The sequence below is a fragment of the Myxine glutinosa genome, chromosome 6, assembly GCF_964187855.1.
Source record: "Myxine glutinosa chromosome 6, kmMyxGlut1.1, whole genome shotgun sequence".
Classification (NCBI taxonomy): Eukaryota; Metazoa; Chordata; class Myxini; order Myxiniformes; family Myxinidae; genus Myxine; species Myxine glutinosa.
This window is the reverse complement of record NC_136266.1, coordinates 142,755,231-142,771,874: the sequence shown is the minus strand read 5'-3', so window position 1 is coordinate 142,771,874 and position 16,644 is coordinate 142,755,231. Positions and strand designations below refer to the sequence as shown.

General features: G+C 43.5%; 1 long non-coding RNA gene across 1 annotated transcript; it reads right to left on the bottom strand.

The window, feature by feature from the left end:
• Nucleotides 1-7,586: 7,586 nt before the first annotated feature.
• On the bottom strand, nt 7,587-9,820 carry LOC137430382 (uncharacterized). Its single transcript, XR_013623872.1, has 2 exons — nt 9,603-9,820; nt 7,587-7,883 (listed from the first exon to the last, which is right to left on the bottom strand). It is a non-coding gene; the product is annotated as an uncharacterized LOC137430382 (long non-coding RNA).
• Nucleotides 9,821-16,644: the final 6,824 nt, after the last annotated feature.

The following is a 16,644-nucleotide window of genomic DNA, read 5'->3' as shown; positions in this document are numbered from 1 at the left end:
AACCAGCGCTGGAAGATGGGCCCTCCATAAAAAAAGGGAAAAAAAGATGGGCCCTCCATAAAAAAAGATGGGCCCTCCATAAAAAGGGGGAAAAGATGGGTCCTCCATAAAAAAAAAAAGGGCCCTCCATAAAAAAGGGAAAAAAGATGGGTCCTCCATTAAAAAAAAAAAAGGGCCCTCCATAAAAAAGAAAAAAAGATGGGCCCTCCATAAAAAAGGAAAAAAAGATGGGTCCTCCATAAAAAAAAGGGTCCTCCATAAAAAAGGAAAAAAAAGATGGGCCCTCCATAAAAAAGAAAAAAAGATGGGCCCTCCATAAAAAAAGGGAAAAAAGATGGGCCCTCCCCAAAAAAAAAAAAGATGGGCCCTCCATAAAAAAGGGGAAAAAGATGGGCCCTCCATAAAAAAGAAAAAAAATATGGGCCCTACATAAAAAAGATGGGCCCTCCATAAAAAAGGGAAAAAAAGATGGGCCCTCCATAAAAAAGAAAAAAAGATGGGCCCTCCATAAAAAAAAAAAAAAAAAGATGGGCCCTCCATAAAAAAGAAAAAAAGATGGGCCCTCCATAAAAAAAAGAAAAAAAAAGATGGGCCCTCCATCTTAACATTATTTCGATGGAGGGTGCACACACTGATGCATCACCCTGCATCTGAAATTCCAGGGTTGAAATTTGAGCCCAGGCTAGACAGCCCAAGGTAATGGTGCATACGTCAAGCTATCCTGGCAGATGTACAACAAGGTCGTTGCATTGTTACTGCCACCTCATTGATATCACAGGAAGATGTTGGGCCCACCACAGAGCCTCATCCGTTAATTTGGAGAGAAGTGCGGTTGCATATTGACATGAGCTTGGGAAGGAATTTGTGAAAAAATGTAGAAATAATTGATATGTAGCTGTGTCACAGCTAAGAATTGGTGCATCATTGCAAATGGAAGTCATATTTATAGGCTAACGATTATGAAAAAAGTAATTAATTATGGGCCCTCCACACAAAAATAGCTCATTTTACAGCAGAAAACCAGGGGCATGGTACTCATGAACATTTGCAATTACCATAGCACCAAAATATGTGTTAATTTTTATTACGTGGCTAGTTTTTTAAATTAAAACGTTTCAGGGAAATTTTTTGTCCAGAAACATTTCTATGTGTCAAACGTAGAGTACCCGTGAATTGAAAAACAAATGCAGGAAGATAGAACAACTTTCGCACTCGGAGGAAATGAGTTTGAATTTCATGTGCTGATTAATTTTGTCTGTTATTGTAACATACTAGGGCATTGCCCGTACTATATCTATATCTAAAATTATATCCCCCCCCTCTATTTACATGAAATGGTTTGGTCCAAAGCGAACGGCTTGCGAGTACGGTGACAATCCCCCCCCTCTATTTACATGCAATGGTTTGGTCCAAAGCGAACGGCTTCCGGAGTTTGGTAAAGAAATCGCCATCGCGTGCACAAACTCGCAGGAAAGCGAATGAATCGCAAATTCGGTTTTATTAGTTTTAAAACATAGTTTAACGCCAACATAGTTTGCAAACGTGAAATAAATGAATACGCTCTCAAATGTGCCATCCGAGGCAGAGTGTGTCCTCCACGTTCGGCACACGCGATCGTTCGCTGCTCTCTGATTGGTTGAATCGTTTTTTGGACATAGCTCGGTAAGTAATTGTCCGATTAATATGAAACCTTGAAAAGGCACATCCTCGGGTCCCCAGCAATATACCTGGCAAGTTAAAAGTATATCGGACCCGTGGTTGTCGAGAAACAGCGGTCACAGACAAACAGACGTACAAACGTACAGACGTACAAACGTACAGAGATTACTGGAATTATAGATAGATAATTCATGATGTGGACACTTCAAGAAGACCAACAGGAAGCTAATATGAGTTGTCGAGAGTTTGAGCCAAAAAGGAAGCTAATAGGAGTTGTAGGGAGGTAGACACCATCAGGAAGCTGATATGAGTTGTCGAGAGTTGGACACCAACAGGAAGCTGGTTGGAGTTGTTGATGAAGAGGAAGCTGTTTGGAGCTGTTGATCAACAGGAAGCTGACAGGAGTTGTAGAGAGTTGGAGACCAACAGGAAGCTAATATGAATTGTCGAGAGTTGGAGACCAACAGGAAGCTAATATGAGTTGTCGAGAGTTGGAGACCAACAGGAAGCTAATATGAGTTGTCGAGAGTTGGAGACCAACAGGAAGCTAATATGAGTTGTCGAGAGTTGGAGACCAACAGGAAGCTAATATGAGTTGTCGAGAGTTGGAGACCAACAGGAAGCTAATATGAGTTGTCGAGAGTTGGAGACCAACAGGAAGCTAATATGAGTTGTCGAGAGTTGGAGACCAACAGGAAGCTAATATGAGTTGTCGAGAGTGGAGACCAACAGGAAGCTAATATGAGTTGTCGAGAGTGGAGACCAACAGGAAGCTAATATGAGTTGTCGAGAGTGGAGACCAACAGGAAGCTAATATGAGTTGTCGAGAGTTGGAGACCAACAGGAAGCTAATATGAGTTGTCGAGAGTTGGAGACCAACAGGAAGCTAATATGAGTTGTCGAGAGTTGGAGACCAACAGGAAGCTAATATGAGTTGTCGAGAGTTGGAGACCAACAGGAAGCTAATATGAGTTGTCGAGAGTTGGAGACCAACAGGAAGCTAATATGAGTTGTCGAGAGTTGGAGACCAACAGGAAGCTAATATGAGTTGTCGAGAGTGGAGACCAACAGGAAGCTGAAATAAGCTGTAGAGGGTTGGAGACCAAGAGGAAGCTGATTGGAGTTGTTGGGAGTTGTTGATCACAGGAAGCTGATTGGAGTTGTTGAGATCTGTTGATCACAGGAAGCTGATTGGAGTTGTTGAGAGTTGTTGATCACAGGAAGCTCATTGGAGTTGTTGAGATTTGTTGATCACAGGAAGCTGATTGGAGTTGTTGAGAGTTGTTGATCACAGGAAGTTCATTGGAGTTGTTGAGAGTTGTTGATCACAGGAAGCTGATTGGAATTGTTGAGATCTGTTGATCACAGGAAGCTGATTGGAGTTGTTGAGAGTTGTTGATCACAGGAAGCTGATTGGAATTGTTGAGATCTGTTGATCACAGGAAGCTGATTGGAGTTGTTGAGAGTTGTTGATCACAGGAAGCTGATTGGAGTTGTTGAGAGTTGTTGATCACAGGAAGCTGATTGGAGTTGTTGAGAGTTATTGATCACAGGAAGCTCATTGGAGTTGTTGAGATTTGTTGATCACAGGAAGCTGATTGGAGTTGTTGAGATCTGTTGATCACAGGAAGCTGATTGGAGTTGTTGAGAGTTGTTGATCACAGGAAGCTGATTGGAGTTTTTGAGAGTTGTTGATCACAGGAAGCTGATTGGAGTTGTTGAGAGCTGTTGATCACAGGAAGCTGATTGGAGTTGTTGAGAGTTGTTGATCACTGGAAGCTGATTGGAGTTGTTGAGATCTGTTGATCACAGGAAGCTGATTGGAGTTGTTGAGAGTTGTTCATCACAGGAAGCTGATTGGAGTTGTTGAGATTTGTTGATCACAGAAAGCTGATTGGAGTTGTTGAGATTTGTTGATCACAGAAAGCTGATTGGAGTTGTTGAGAGTTGGAGACCAACAGGAAGCTGAAAGGAGCTGTAGAGATCTGTTGATCACAGGAAGCTGATTGGAGTTGTCGAGAGTTGTTCAACAACTGGAGGCTGATTAGACTTGTTGAGAGTCAGCTGAGAAGATGGCTGATATGGGTGGTTTTGAACAAGCAGGAATCAATGTTTTTTCTTGTACAATATTTGCTCAGGAAGTGAAAATGGCTATACAGTATCATCTTCACATTGCAGTTGTTTATAAGTGTCATTGTTCTTTGAGTGAATTGATTACCACGTGAAGATTGATCTTGGCCTATCTCGTGTTCTTGCTCTCATCATTTACACTGATTAATGTATCTAAGAGGTTTATAAAATAATATCACATGTACCAGCCTCTATGCCTTAACAGTTTAAGTGTCTGCTCTGATTCTGAGTGTGGAAGGTCAGTAGTTTCATTCTGACCGAGGCAGAGTCACGCCAAAGACTTTTAAAATGGTCAGTGCTTCTTCTTTGCTTGATTCTCAGAAATACGAACTTTCAAAATGATGTAATCCACCACAGATTGCTCAGTACGCATGCGCTGACACCCCTGGTAATGAAGTAAATATTGCGGCCTGTACATGTATCATAAGTGCCAGATAAGGATTGTAGAATAAACCGACTAAAACAACTTTTTAGGAATCCGAAAGTACTCATAAGTGTACCTGCGAGAAAGGGGGTGCCTCTGCACAGTGAAAGAGTTGGAGAATTTCCTGATCAACTCATCCAAAAGGTTGATATCTTCCTGTCCGTATTGCAAAAACTCAACGATATGAGCCCAAGAAAGGCCGAAGGTTCGTAGATGGTGCGTTCTATCCAAATCCTTGTGCTTCTTAACACCAATGGAAAGGTCCTGAAGTATGGGGCTTGTTGATGCACAGGGTAAGTTTTAAATCATGATATTTACTATTAATCATGTTTGGGAGGAGGATGGTGGGAGTGGGGGCTGTATGGGTTGTTGTCGACACTATAATACTCTCCTCCAGTAGGTCTGTTCGGCACCCATTGAGGGTGGGGCTTCAAAAACAAATCTCCACCACATTTTGTTTGCTCTGAAGGCCTCCGAAGCCTCTTTTGTTAGGTTTGTGCTTTCTGACTCCTTCACGGCATTATCTCAACTCTAATTCACCATCTGATTTCATTTTTCGTAGTCACTAAGATGGTTTAAGGCTTGGTTGCGGGTGAGAAAATCGGACTAATATTGCCGTTTTAAAAATGCATTCTAATAGCTATTTTGAATGTATCTGTCGGCCATGATGTGGGGACGGGGGATACAGATGAGGAGGGAGAGGAGAGAGGGAGAGGAAGGAGTAGAGTAAGGCATAGAGTAAGGCAGGAGAGGAGGGAGAGGAGAGTGAGGGGACTGGATAATGAGGTGGGAGAGGAGAGGAGTGAGGGGACAGGAGAATGAGGGGGGAGAGGAGTGAGAGGGGTAGAGGAGAGTGAGAGGGGTAAAGGAGAGTGAGAGGGGTAGAGGAGAGTGAGAGGGGTAGAGGAGAGTGAGAGGGGTAGAGGAGAGTGAGAGGGGTAGAGGAGAGTGAGAGGGGTAGAGGAGAGTGAGAGGGGTAGAGGAGAGTGAGAGGGGTAGAGGAGAGTGAGAGGGGTAGAGGAGAGTGAGAGGGGTAGAGGAGAGTGAGAGGGGTAGAGGAGAGTGAGAGGGGTAGAGGAGAGTGAGAGGGGTAGTGGAGAGTGAGAGGGGTAAAGGAGAGTGAAGAATGGAGAGGTGAGTGAGGGATGGAGAGGAGTGAAGGGTGGAGGGGAGAGAAGTAAGGGGTTGGAGAGGAGTCAGGGGGGAGAGGAGTCAGGAGGTGGAGATGGATGGAGAGGAGGGAGGGTTGGGTTTCCCATTAGGGAATTAGTTATTTATATTATTCCTTAGTAAAAGTACAGCAACTGAAAACTGAAGTTGCAGATCGAACTGTAGTGTAATTATATTTTTTCATATTCCCGGCGTGTATACGAAGAGTTTATTTTAGGCGGGTTAACTTTTTTTCACCTATATAATTAAACAATACTTCGAAAAACTTTGTCCGTAATAAATTGTATATGTGGACTAACTATAGAATACAATATTTATTAAATAATAACGTTTGGTTTTAAGGAATTTTTAATTTGGAAAGCCAAGTGTATTCGATGCTTTTAAGTTTAAAAATGAACAACAGAAGTAAGTCAGTCAAGGAAGGTTCTCTCCACTCCCTCCTCTCAAGTCAAAGTAGAAGTCTCACTCTCCCCCCTCTCCCACCCCTCTCTGCTCTCTCCCCTGACCATCCCTCTTCTCCACTGTGTGGGATCCCCTCCCCTTCTCCCCTGTGAAGTGTGCGTGACATGGTTGGGGGAGAGAGGGGAGGGAAGGGGAAGGGGGCTAGATTTGAGATCTTAAACACATTTTACATTACGTGTAATTACACATTACAAACTGTATTTCCCATGTGCATGGACATGTATTCACATATTATGTAAAGTAAATATATTGTGTGGATCACATAATTTCTGGATCTGTTGAATTGGCAGTACCCATTTTGGAAAACTCTACATGCAACATCTAACTCAAGATGTCCAAATGTCATACACGTCTATGCGCGTGGGTTTCCCACGGGTGTCCCACTAGTCTATATAATAAAGCAGGAGTGTCTGTCTGTCTGTTCATCCCCAAACTACTCCCTTAGTTTTGGGGCTAACTCCGCCAAACTTTCTGCGGAACCTTTTGGGGTTCCAGCGGATGTCCTCTTTAGGTGTGTGGGAGTTTCAGAAATTTCTCAATACAATTTCTAACATGTATTATGGAAGTTTTTCTCAAGATTTATTTTTTCTTAAGATTTGGCGGATTACTTAAATTGCAATCTATTTAAAGAATATAAAAGAGGAACAGTCACATCTGCATAATATAAGACGGTGGTGATAAGTAACACGCACATTATGACCCTTGGGAACTGCTTTGACTACATAAACGCAGGAAAAACAATATAAGCAGGAAGATAGTGGAGGAGAAACACAATATGGGAGAATTTTAATGGAATTAAAAATAAGCATACCGTATGTATAAACATGTATGTTAAACACCAAGTTGAAAAGTTCAACAAAAGATTGTCCGGTGTTCTGGAGCCACAGCTCATAATAGGTGGCCAGTTATTTCTTCCTGATCTGTTTCCAATGTCAAATGAATGAACGAAATGTTTTCTCGAACCAATTCACTGCTTTTAGCTTGTCTGGAATTGGAATTCCAGATAAGGTATTGTCATCGTGCACTGATTGTCCGTCCGTCTGTCCATCTCTTATTTCGACTTCTCCGGCCGAACCGCTGGGCCAATCCGGCTGTGATTTGGCAGCAAGGTTCTGCTCCTGACTGGTAATGGGGATTGCAAAGCTCGTTCTGGTCATGACTTTAAGTGTGTCAAAATGGCAGACTTAGTAAATTCCTTCAAAAATCTTCTTCTCCAGAGCCACCAGTCAGAATACTACCACATTTGGGTTTCAACATTAGGCCAAGTGGTCCTATTTATTATTTTATTTTTTTCAATTGATTACCAAAAGTAATGGGATACTAATGGCACACCCAAACTTGAAACAACCCCTCCCAAGCTGCCTGCGAATATTTTTCCCACACTGCAAAGCATTCTGTTATTGTGACATTTTGGGTAATGCCTCTTTGATTCATCACTCAGTTGAGGTTTTTATTTACATCTACCAGCATGAAAATGCATAGCCCTGACCTAAACCTAATCAAACATCTCTAGGACGTCTTGGAATTACTGCTGAGTTACAGAATCAACAGACCACTGAATGCCTGATATCTAGCTATATTTGGTACAGGGAGCTGTGCTCGTTATGCTTGCTGTCCAAGGTAGAGCAACACCCTATTAAAAATGGAATGAAGTTGTTATTAACTCTTCATATTTCCTTACTGTCCCAATACTTTTGGTAATACGGTATGTGATGTTATGCATGAGAGGTTGAGCAAAAACAATGGTGTCACACTTTTTAATTTTTGTCTCCCATGCCATCTGTGAGTGTATCTCGGTTCAGCAATGTATACTGGTCACGTTTTCTCTCACTCATTGATCGCTCTTATACCGAGCTATGATGGTAACCGGGCACCAAAATATGAGCTAACCAGACATTCCATGAAGGATGATCGACAAGAATCTGAAACTGATTTTGGGTCTACCAATGATCAACATGACCAATTCTCACGTTGGATTCTGACAGACAACGTAGTGGCGGCAATTCCGCCTGCCTCGTTGACCAAGTCATCAACGAGCCTGGAATACACAATGGACAAGTGGTGAGTGGTGGCATATCAATGAATCTTGCACCACATGGCATACTCGCTGATCTCGGAACTTTATTGCTAATCTGTTTAATGTAGTTACACTAGTTAACCAAACTCCAAAGTTGAATGTTCAATATAATTGGACACAGCCAATCTCCTGATTTCTGTATCCACCTCAAACATACTTTTGGCCAGACATTTGTTACTCATTTTGGGAATTTTCATGGATTCAATCTTTCCTGCTTGATATTACAAGACTGAATAGTCTATACTTTTGGTTCCTTTGCAATCTCTGGCATTTTTGTTTGTTGGATAATGTATTCTTAATTTAGGCTAAAATACTACAATCACTGAATTACTATCATTGCTCTATTAAAACACAAGGGGTTCTTATTCCCACTTGTAAACACACATCGTCATTCATCGCCACTGCATCACAAGGTGTGTACATTTCCATACAGCAGCCATGGGAATAAAACGTACATCAATGAGGGCAATGCAACAAAGCTTTACCCACTCGACCACCAAGCCATGCACGTCTTATCTAAAGAACTTGGGGGTAACTTTGGACAGAAGCTTTATGTTAAAAAGTTCATCTGGAAAATATATGTGAAAAGGCAAAAGCAAGAACTCCTTTTCTCCGAAAGCTTGCGGGCACAACACATGGCACTGAGGTGCACACACTTCATACAGGTGGACTCCACTGCTGAGTATTGCACACCGTTTAGGCCAGGCAACTCACAAACCAAATCTCTTAATGTTCAGCTTAATGCTGTGATGAGAATCATAAGTGGAACAATAAAATCCACACCCATTTGCTGCTTTCCCATTTTGGCAAATGCCATCTATATCCAGGGAAGGACACAAGTCCTGGGTATGATGGAACCTCGGCCCGCATGAATTCGGCAATGCGTAAGGATTTGCGGAACCTTCCGAAGACTTGTCTGAAAATAATTCCCTAAAACTTTTTGAGCTCTGGTTTGGGTTCTTAAAGTGCCCTCGTTTAATCCTGAGGCACAGTGGAAAAAGTTCTGATAACACTTCAAACTAGAATGACACTCGGTAGAGCGCATAACCTCTGCCAGGCCGAACAGTTTACGTTTTGCATCCCACTGATAGACCGGATATGGATTCGGACCTGAACCAAAATCAAATCAGCTTGTTCTTGTCACCTAACCAACTCGTCCACCAAGTTTAGTCTTAACTCGTCCATAACTTTTTAAAATATCATGTTATATATCGCTTTTCGCCCGATCTCTCAATGTTGAAGAAGCACTTAAAAGATTTAATAATTTTCGTATCCGAATCCATATTCAGATCTTCACCAAAATCGAAACTATTCATCCTTGTCATACACCCAAACCTGTCCACCATGTTTCGTCCAAATCCGTCTACAACTTTTTGAGATATCCTGCTATGTATCGTTTTCGGCCCTATCTCCCAATGGTGAAGAATAACTTAACAAATTATATGTGCCAGAACCGGATCTTCACCAAAATCGAATCATTTTGTCCTTGTCACATACACTACCTCTCCGCCAAATTTCGTCCGAATCCGTCCACAACTTTTTGAGCTATCCTGTTCACAGGCAAAGAGACAGGGGTGAAAACATCACCTTCGGTGAGAGAGGTAACAAACAAGGTGATTGTCGACATCACAAAGGAACCTTCAGACATTGCAGTTGATGTGAAGCTGTCCAGCAGCTCACCATTCTGGACTTGGATTTTTGAACGTCGTCAATCATCTTCAAAAGAAGTCTTGGCAAACAGTGCGGGTATTTTTTTCGATCCCCAAGCCATTTGCCAGTTGTAAGGTACAATGGCACAACAGAAAGCTGTTGGGTATGGACGTTTCACGTCCCTCGGGTATGGACGTTTCACGGCTCCAAATCGGCGACACGCAGATTTTCCACTCAAAAGCCACGTTACACACACACACACCAGATCAACGTCTGAATGCGGTGAAAATGGTCGAAGCGAGATGAAACCTTGAGCGAAGCGCAAGTCCTGCGTGAGGTAAAAATGGCCGACGGCCCATTCTCGTGGCGTAACGGCACTCCCACGATTCTCTTCGGAATCGACCGCAAAACCTGACATGCAGGTTGATCCGTCACAGCGATAACAACTCTGTCGCAGGAATCCATTTCCTGGGAAACCCAAAGTTTGCAGGCAAAAACTCTTTTAACAAACAAAAGTAAAACTCACACCCAAATCATCAATTCCCGTGAGTAACGATAATTAATATTTCCCAAAATAAAGCAACAAAACTTCCAAACAACCTACAGAAATTTCCAAAGTTAGTTCACAAAGCATCAGCAACGACATTGCCCCTGCCCTTTACATGCTCAATTTCCAAGTTGAACTCCTGCAAAGCCAAACTCCATCTCATCAACCTCTGGTTTTTATTTTTCATTTTTTGAATGAAGGTTAAGGGGTTGTGATCAGTGAAGACTTTTATAGGAAAGGTAGTAGTTCCCAGATACACCTCATAATGCTGAAGCGCTAGCAGGAGAGCAAGGGTCTCTTTTTCCACAGTGGCATAATTTGCCTGATGTTTGTTAAACTTTCTGGAGTAGTAGCACACCGGGTGATCCACTCCATCCTCATCTTCCTGTAATAGAACTGCCCCAGCCCCCACATCACTTGCATCAATGGCCAACTTGAATGGTTCTTGAAAATCCGGGGCTGCGAGGACAGGAGAGCTCATTAATATCGCTTTGTCGTGGGCAAAGGCAGCTTGACATTTGTCATCCCAAACAAACTTGGTCTCTTTCCTCAGCAAATTCGTTAAAGGGGCTACCACATCAGAACAATTCCTGCAGAACTGCCGGTACCAACCTGCCATACCCAAGAATCTCATAAGCTCCTTCTTCCCTTTTGGAACTTGGAAGCGATCAATGGCTTCTATCTTGGCTGTCACCGGTTGCTCCTGACCCTGACCTACTACATGGCCTAGGAACACCACCTGTGCTTTTACAAACTCACTCTTAGATAAGTTGATGGTCAACCCTGCCTCGGTCAATTTCTTGAAAAATGCATGAATTTGTTTAATATGATCTTCCATGGTCATGGTGTGGATGATGACGACATCCAGATAAGCCTCCACGCCCTCAAGGTCTGCAATGAGCTTATTAATCAGCCGTTGAAATGTAGCAGGCCCGTTTTTCAATCCAAAGGGAAGAACCTTGTACTGATACAACCCATTTGGTGTGACTAAAGCCGAGATTTCCTTGGCTCTATCAGTAAGAGGAATCTGCCAATACCCTTTCAGCAAGTCAAATTTCGTTACAAATTTAGCTGGGCCTATTCTATCAATACAGTCATCAATCCTCGGGATGGGATATGAGTCGGTCTTGGTCACTGCATTAACCCATTTTAAATCCGTACAACAGCGAAAACTGCCATCGGGTTTTGGAACCAACACACATGGTGAGCTCCATTCACTGCTGCTTGGTTCGATGATGTCATTCTCCAACATATACTGAACCTCCTTCCGAAGATAATCCATCTTCACAGGGTTCATACGATAGGGGTGTTGTTTCACAGGAGTGGCTTCCCCCACCTCAATATCATGATATACCAAGTCAGTATGACCAGGTACATCTGTGAACAAATGTGCAAACTCAAAAATTAGGCTGGACAGTTGTCCTTGTTGTTCCCTCGTCAAATGACCTAATTTCTCATCTAAATGACTCAACACTTCCGTGTTCGTCAATCTGGGACAAGCCTGGTCATCAAAGTTATCAAACTTCACACCGGCCTCAACCTCTGGATTCTCTTGCACCCCGACTACAGGCACGACAGGTGAGACAGGAACCATTTTTTTCACAGGCTTCCTCTCATAATATTTCTTCAGTCGGTTGACATGACACAGCTGCTGCTTTTTCTGTCGGTCGGGAGTTGCCACCATGTAATCTGATTCATTAACCCTCCTTTCGATTGCATAGGGACCAAAATATCTCGCCTGTAGTAGCTGACCTGGAACAGGAGGCAACACACTAATACTCGGTCCTCAGGACTGAAATTTCTTATCTGTGATTTCTTGTCATGTCTCACTTTCATTTTGTCCTGTCACTTTCAAGTTTCTTCTCACAACTTCACAAGCCTTTGCCAATCTGTGCCTAACCGTTGAAACATACTCCACCACTGTTGACTGTGACTTCTCCTGTAGCCACTGTTCTTTCACCAATTTCAACGGTCCTCGCACTGCGTGTCCAAACACAAGTTCAAAAGGACTGAACCCCAATGACTCCTGAACAGATTCCCTCATAGCAAACAACAATAAGGGTATTCTTTCATCCCAATCCTTGTCACATTCAAAACAATACGTTCTGATCATATTCTTCAATGTCTGGTGAAACCTTTCCAAGGCCCCTTGGCTCTCGGGATGGTAAGTACTTGATCTTACTTGCTCCACTCCCAACAGGTATACCACTTGCTGAAAAAGCGTTGACATGAAATTGGAACCCTGATCAGACTGGATGACCTTAGGTAGGCCAACCAAAGTGAAAAATTTAATCAAGGCCTTCGCAATAACTGCCGCAGTAATTTTTCTAAGGGGCACTGCCTCTGGGAACCTTGTGGAAGCGCACATGATGGTCAACAAATACTGATGTCCAGCCTTAGTTTTAGGTAAAGGGCCTACACAGTCAATAATGACACGGCTGAATGGCTCTTCAAAAGCTGGAATGGGTTTTAAAGGTGCGGATGGGACTTTCTGATTAGGTTTTCCCACCAACTGGCAAGAATGGCAAGATTTGCAGAACTCCGCCACATCACGTCGCAATCCTGGCCAGAAAAAATGTACCAATATTCTCTCACATGTCTTGTTCACTCCAAGGTGCCCGGCCAAAGGTGTCTCATGCGCCAAACTCAATATCTCCTTCCGGTATGGTGGTGGCACCACAATTTGGTAATGAACTTTCCACTCATCGTTTGCTGGCACCTCCGGTGGTCTCCATTTTCTCATGAGTATTTCCCCTTTCATGAAGTAACCAACAGGTATCTTCATAGCCTCTTCCTCTGCAACGGCTTTACCAATTAAACTCCGGATCTCCGAATCTCTGTGTTGTTCTTCAACAAGTCTCTTTCGGACCAGCACTGTTTGCTCAACCTCGTTCCCAGATGTCTCCGACGGACACTCCATTTCCTCATTGGTTCCAGATGCGACCTTTTCCTTAAGTTCCTTGATGTCACTCCCTTTCCTATTATCTCTTTCAGAATTTTCCTCCAATACCTCCAAGGAACCCAAATCCACATCGCCTTCCTTCTCCTTCTCTTCAGAGCGCTTCCTACCCATAGCACGAGTCACTGCACAGGATGGAAAGATACCCAGAATCTCCTGCTCTAACTGTGCGGTGTTATTTTCCATACTGGGCTTTTCAACCAACATTGGATTACCAAAAACTCGACCACCGGCCAAATCATTCCCGATAATAAAAGAGATTCCCTCTACAAGAAGGGTGGCTTGTAAACCTACGGTGACCAGTCCTGACACCAAATCAGACTTCAAATGGATGACATGAAGAGGAGCTTTAACATAGCCACCAACCCCCTGTAAAAGAACACTAACACCAGTTGCTGTCTTCTCTGACAATGGCAAAATGCCTTCAAGCATCAAAGATTGATGTGCTCCTGTGTCCCTCAATACCCTAACAGGTCTCTGGTTAGTCAAGTCTCCATCCAGCGACACAAACCCCTCTGAAATAAAAGGTTTGTAACCCTCTTGAACAAGGTCGTTCTGTGATGCCGTAACTTTGGCATGGGAACCTTCACAAGGCACTGTCCTCCAAGGACGATTTCTCGCATTGGCCAATGCATTCGGAGTTGTACTAGTCTGACTCCGCTCCTGATTTTTCCTTTTCAGGGCGTAACATTGGGACATCAATTGCCCAGGTTTCTTGCAAAAAGCGCAAGTAGGCCCGGAGGAAAAACTCGTGGTCTGCCTCGGGCAGCCCGGAAGATAAGTCTGTCTTGGAACTGTAGTCTTCTGATCCCTAAAAGTCGCGGTATCAGATTTGTCCTCATAGTCATCTCTAGGCTGCTTCAGGGACCAATTCATAGGCTTTGAGAATGGTTTTCTTCACTCTGTCATAATCTGCACATTGGTCAATTGGTAAAGCCGAATAGATATCTTGAGCTTTACCCACCAAAACACTTTGCACTAACATAGTCCAGGACCCCACAGGCCATTTTAGCATTTGAGCCACTTTCTCAAAGTGTAAAAAAAAACTTAGTTACCTCCTTTTCATTGAAGGGTGGAACCAGCCTCACATGCCTACCAACATCCCAAGTGTTCTGACTAGTTGTCGAACTAGCCGGCATGGATACTACTTCTCTCCGTTCTCCCATTAATTCCAGCTCCTTGAGTTTAAATTCCTTCTGATACTCCATGTCATGTTCCTTTAACTCCCTTTCGGCTCTCCTTTCCTCTGCCCTTTCCCCTGCTCTTCTTTCTTCTTCAGCTCTCCTTTCCTCTGCTCTTCTCTCTTCCTCAGCTCTCCTTTCCTCTGTTCTTCTCTCCTCGAGTTCTCGTTCCTGTTCTACTCTTCTTTCCTCGAGTTCCCTTTCAGCTCTCCTTTCCTCTGCTCTTCTTTCCTCGGCTTTCCATTCCAACTCTTTTAACCTTTCCTGGCTCTGCAGTTGCATCTCCATTTTCCGGAGCTCCACATTTTCTTGTTCCTCGGGTAACCAATCCAAGGCTACCTCTTTCCATGTTCCTTGTCCCACCAGAGATTCTACCACCAATGTCTGCATCTCTGCTTTCTTCATATGAGCTCGGACCTCCAAGTTAAAATGTTTGGCCAATATCAAGAGTTCCGATCTTTTTAACGCTTGGAACTGTGCCTCATTAGGGGACGCCGCCAACTTTTCTGCGTCAAACACCATGGTGACTATTAGTTAGCACCTGTTAACCTTCACACAAAAAATTTCCAATTTTTTTGACAAATCTGGGAATGTTAGAGAAATTCCAAATTTGGGAATTTTGGGAATGTTAGGGAATTAGATCCCGGACGAATGTTATTAGGGAATTTAATCCCGGACGATATTTAGGGAATTTTGTCAGCAAAGACGAGCCCCCAATTTCTCTTAGCAAAGACGAGCCCCCAATTTCTATTACTCGGACGAGCCCCCAATTTCTGTTACGTGCTCCTCCCCAACCCCCCTGGTCACGGTGTACCTCCGAGCCCTGAGAGGAGTCATGGCAGAAAAATGTGTTATTCTGTATGTCAAAGATCAATGGTGAAGCCACACCAATTGTTACCAACAAACAAATATTGTATTAAGATCACACAAGAATAACAGTACAACAACAATAGCAATCAATTGTACAACCAATATATCTTTCCTATGATGGTACCATCAGGTTCGTACAATATAACTCACTGTGCTCCAAGTGAGCGAAAAGAAGAAGATTCCCAATGTCTCTAATCCCGGCTTCAAGCCAAAGTTGATTCCGGCTTCAAGCCAAAGTCGATCCGCTCCAGCGATCGTCAGAACAATGTCCAATCGAGACCAGAATCCCGTTGGGTTGCCAGTTACAGTCCTGCTGCCAAAGCTGCGCAAAGGCGCCCTCAAGGCGACTGGGAAATCACACCCTCGGGTATGGACGTTTTACGGCGCCAAATCGGCGACACGCAGATTTTCCACTCAAAAGCCACGTTACACACACACACACACACACACACACACACACACACACACACACACACACACACACACACACACCAGATCAACGTCTGAATGCGGTGAAAATGGCTGAAGTGAGATGAAACCTTGAGCGAAGCGCAAGTCCTGCGCAAGGTAAAAATGGCCGACGGCCCGTTCTCTTGGCGTAACGGCACTCCCACGATTCTCTTCGGAATCGACCGCAAAACCTGACATGCAGGTTGATCCGTCACAGCGATAACAACTCTGTCGCAGGAATCCCTTTCCTGGGAAACCCAAAGTTCGCTAGTGACCTCCGTTTGTCAACGTTTGCTCCAGACCTCGAAGCAGCTAGGCTTCTTCCCCGACTCACTCGCTCCGCCTTCTCCCCCTCCTCTTCCTCTTCGTCGTCGTCCGGTTCCGGTTTCATTTAAAACATTAACTTTTTGCCTTTTGCAAATAGTAACCTCGATCTCCCTTAAACAACAACAATAATAGTACATGGAATCAAAAATGTTTACAGTGGATGAAAACCACAACAACGGAAGTGACGAATCCATAACATTTGATTCAACGGATGTTTATATGAATCGTTTAAAATGTAAAAAACCCTTCAATTTCTGATATTTTGCCTTTTCATTTGGGCCTCCCAATTGAAGCCCCCTGGCCTGGGTTCATGTGATAGGAAAATCCTTTGTGTCACAAAGTCATTCACAAAGGTGTCACAAAGGATTTTCCTATGACGCACCCGGGTTACATTCCCCCTAAAATAAATTAATTAATTATGTAAAATGATTTAAAATCACGGGGCAACCCGGTTACCGCGTGGTGGATCATATATAGATTTAGGTAGATCTGAATAGGTATCATGCTTCGTCTGTCGTGCTAGAGAATCTCACCTGTAATAAGTTATGTGTTCAGGCGGTTTGTCGGGGTAAGTGTGTACCTGTGATCATACGAGGATAATCCGGTGATAAATAGTTCTAGGGACTAAGATAATTCCCCTGTGTGTCAGACCTGGTGATCATACCTGTGTCCCTTTTGGCAATGCACTCTTGTAGACATTAGATAGGCCCATTAGTGCACCACATTAATTAAATCCCC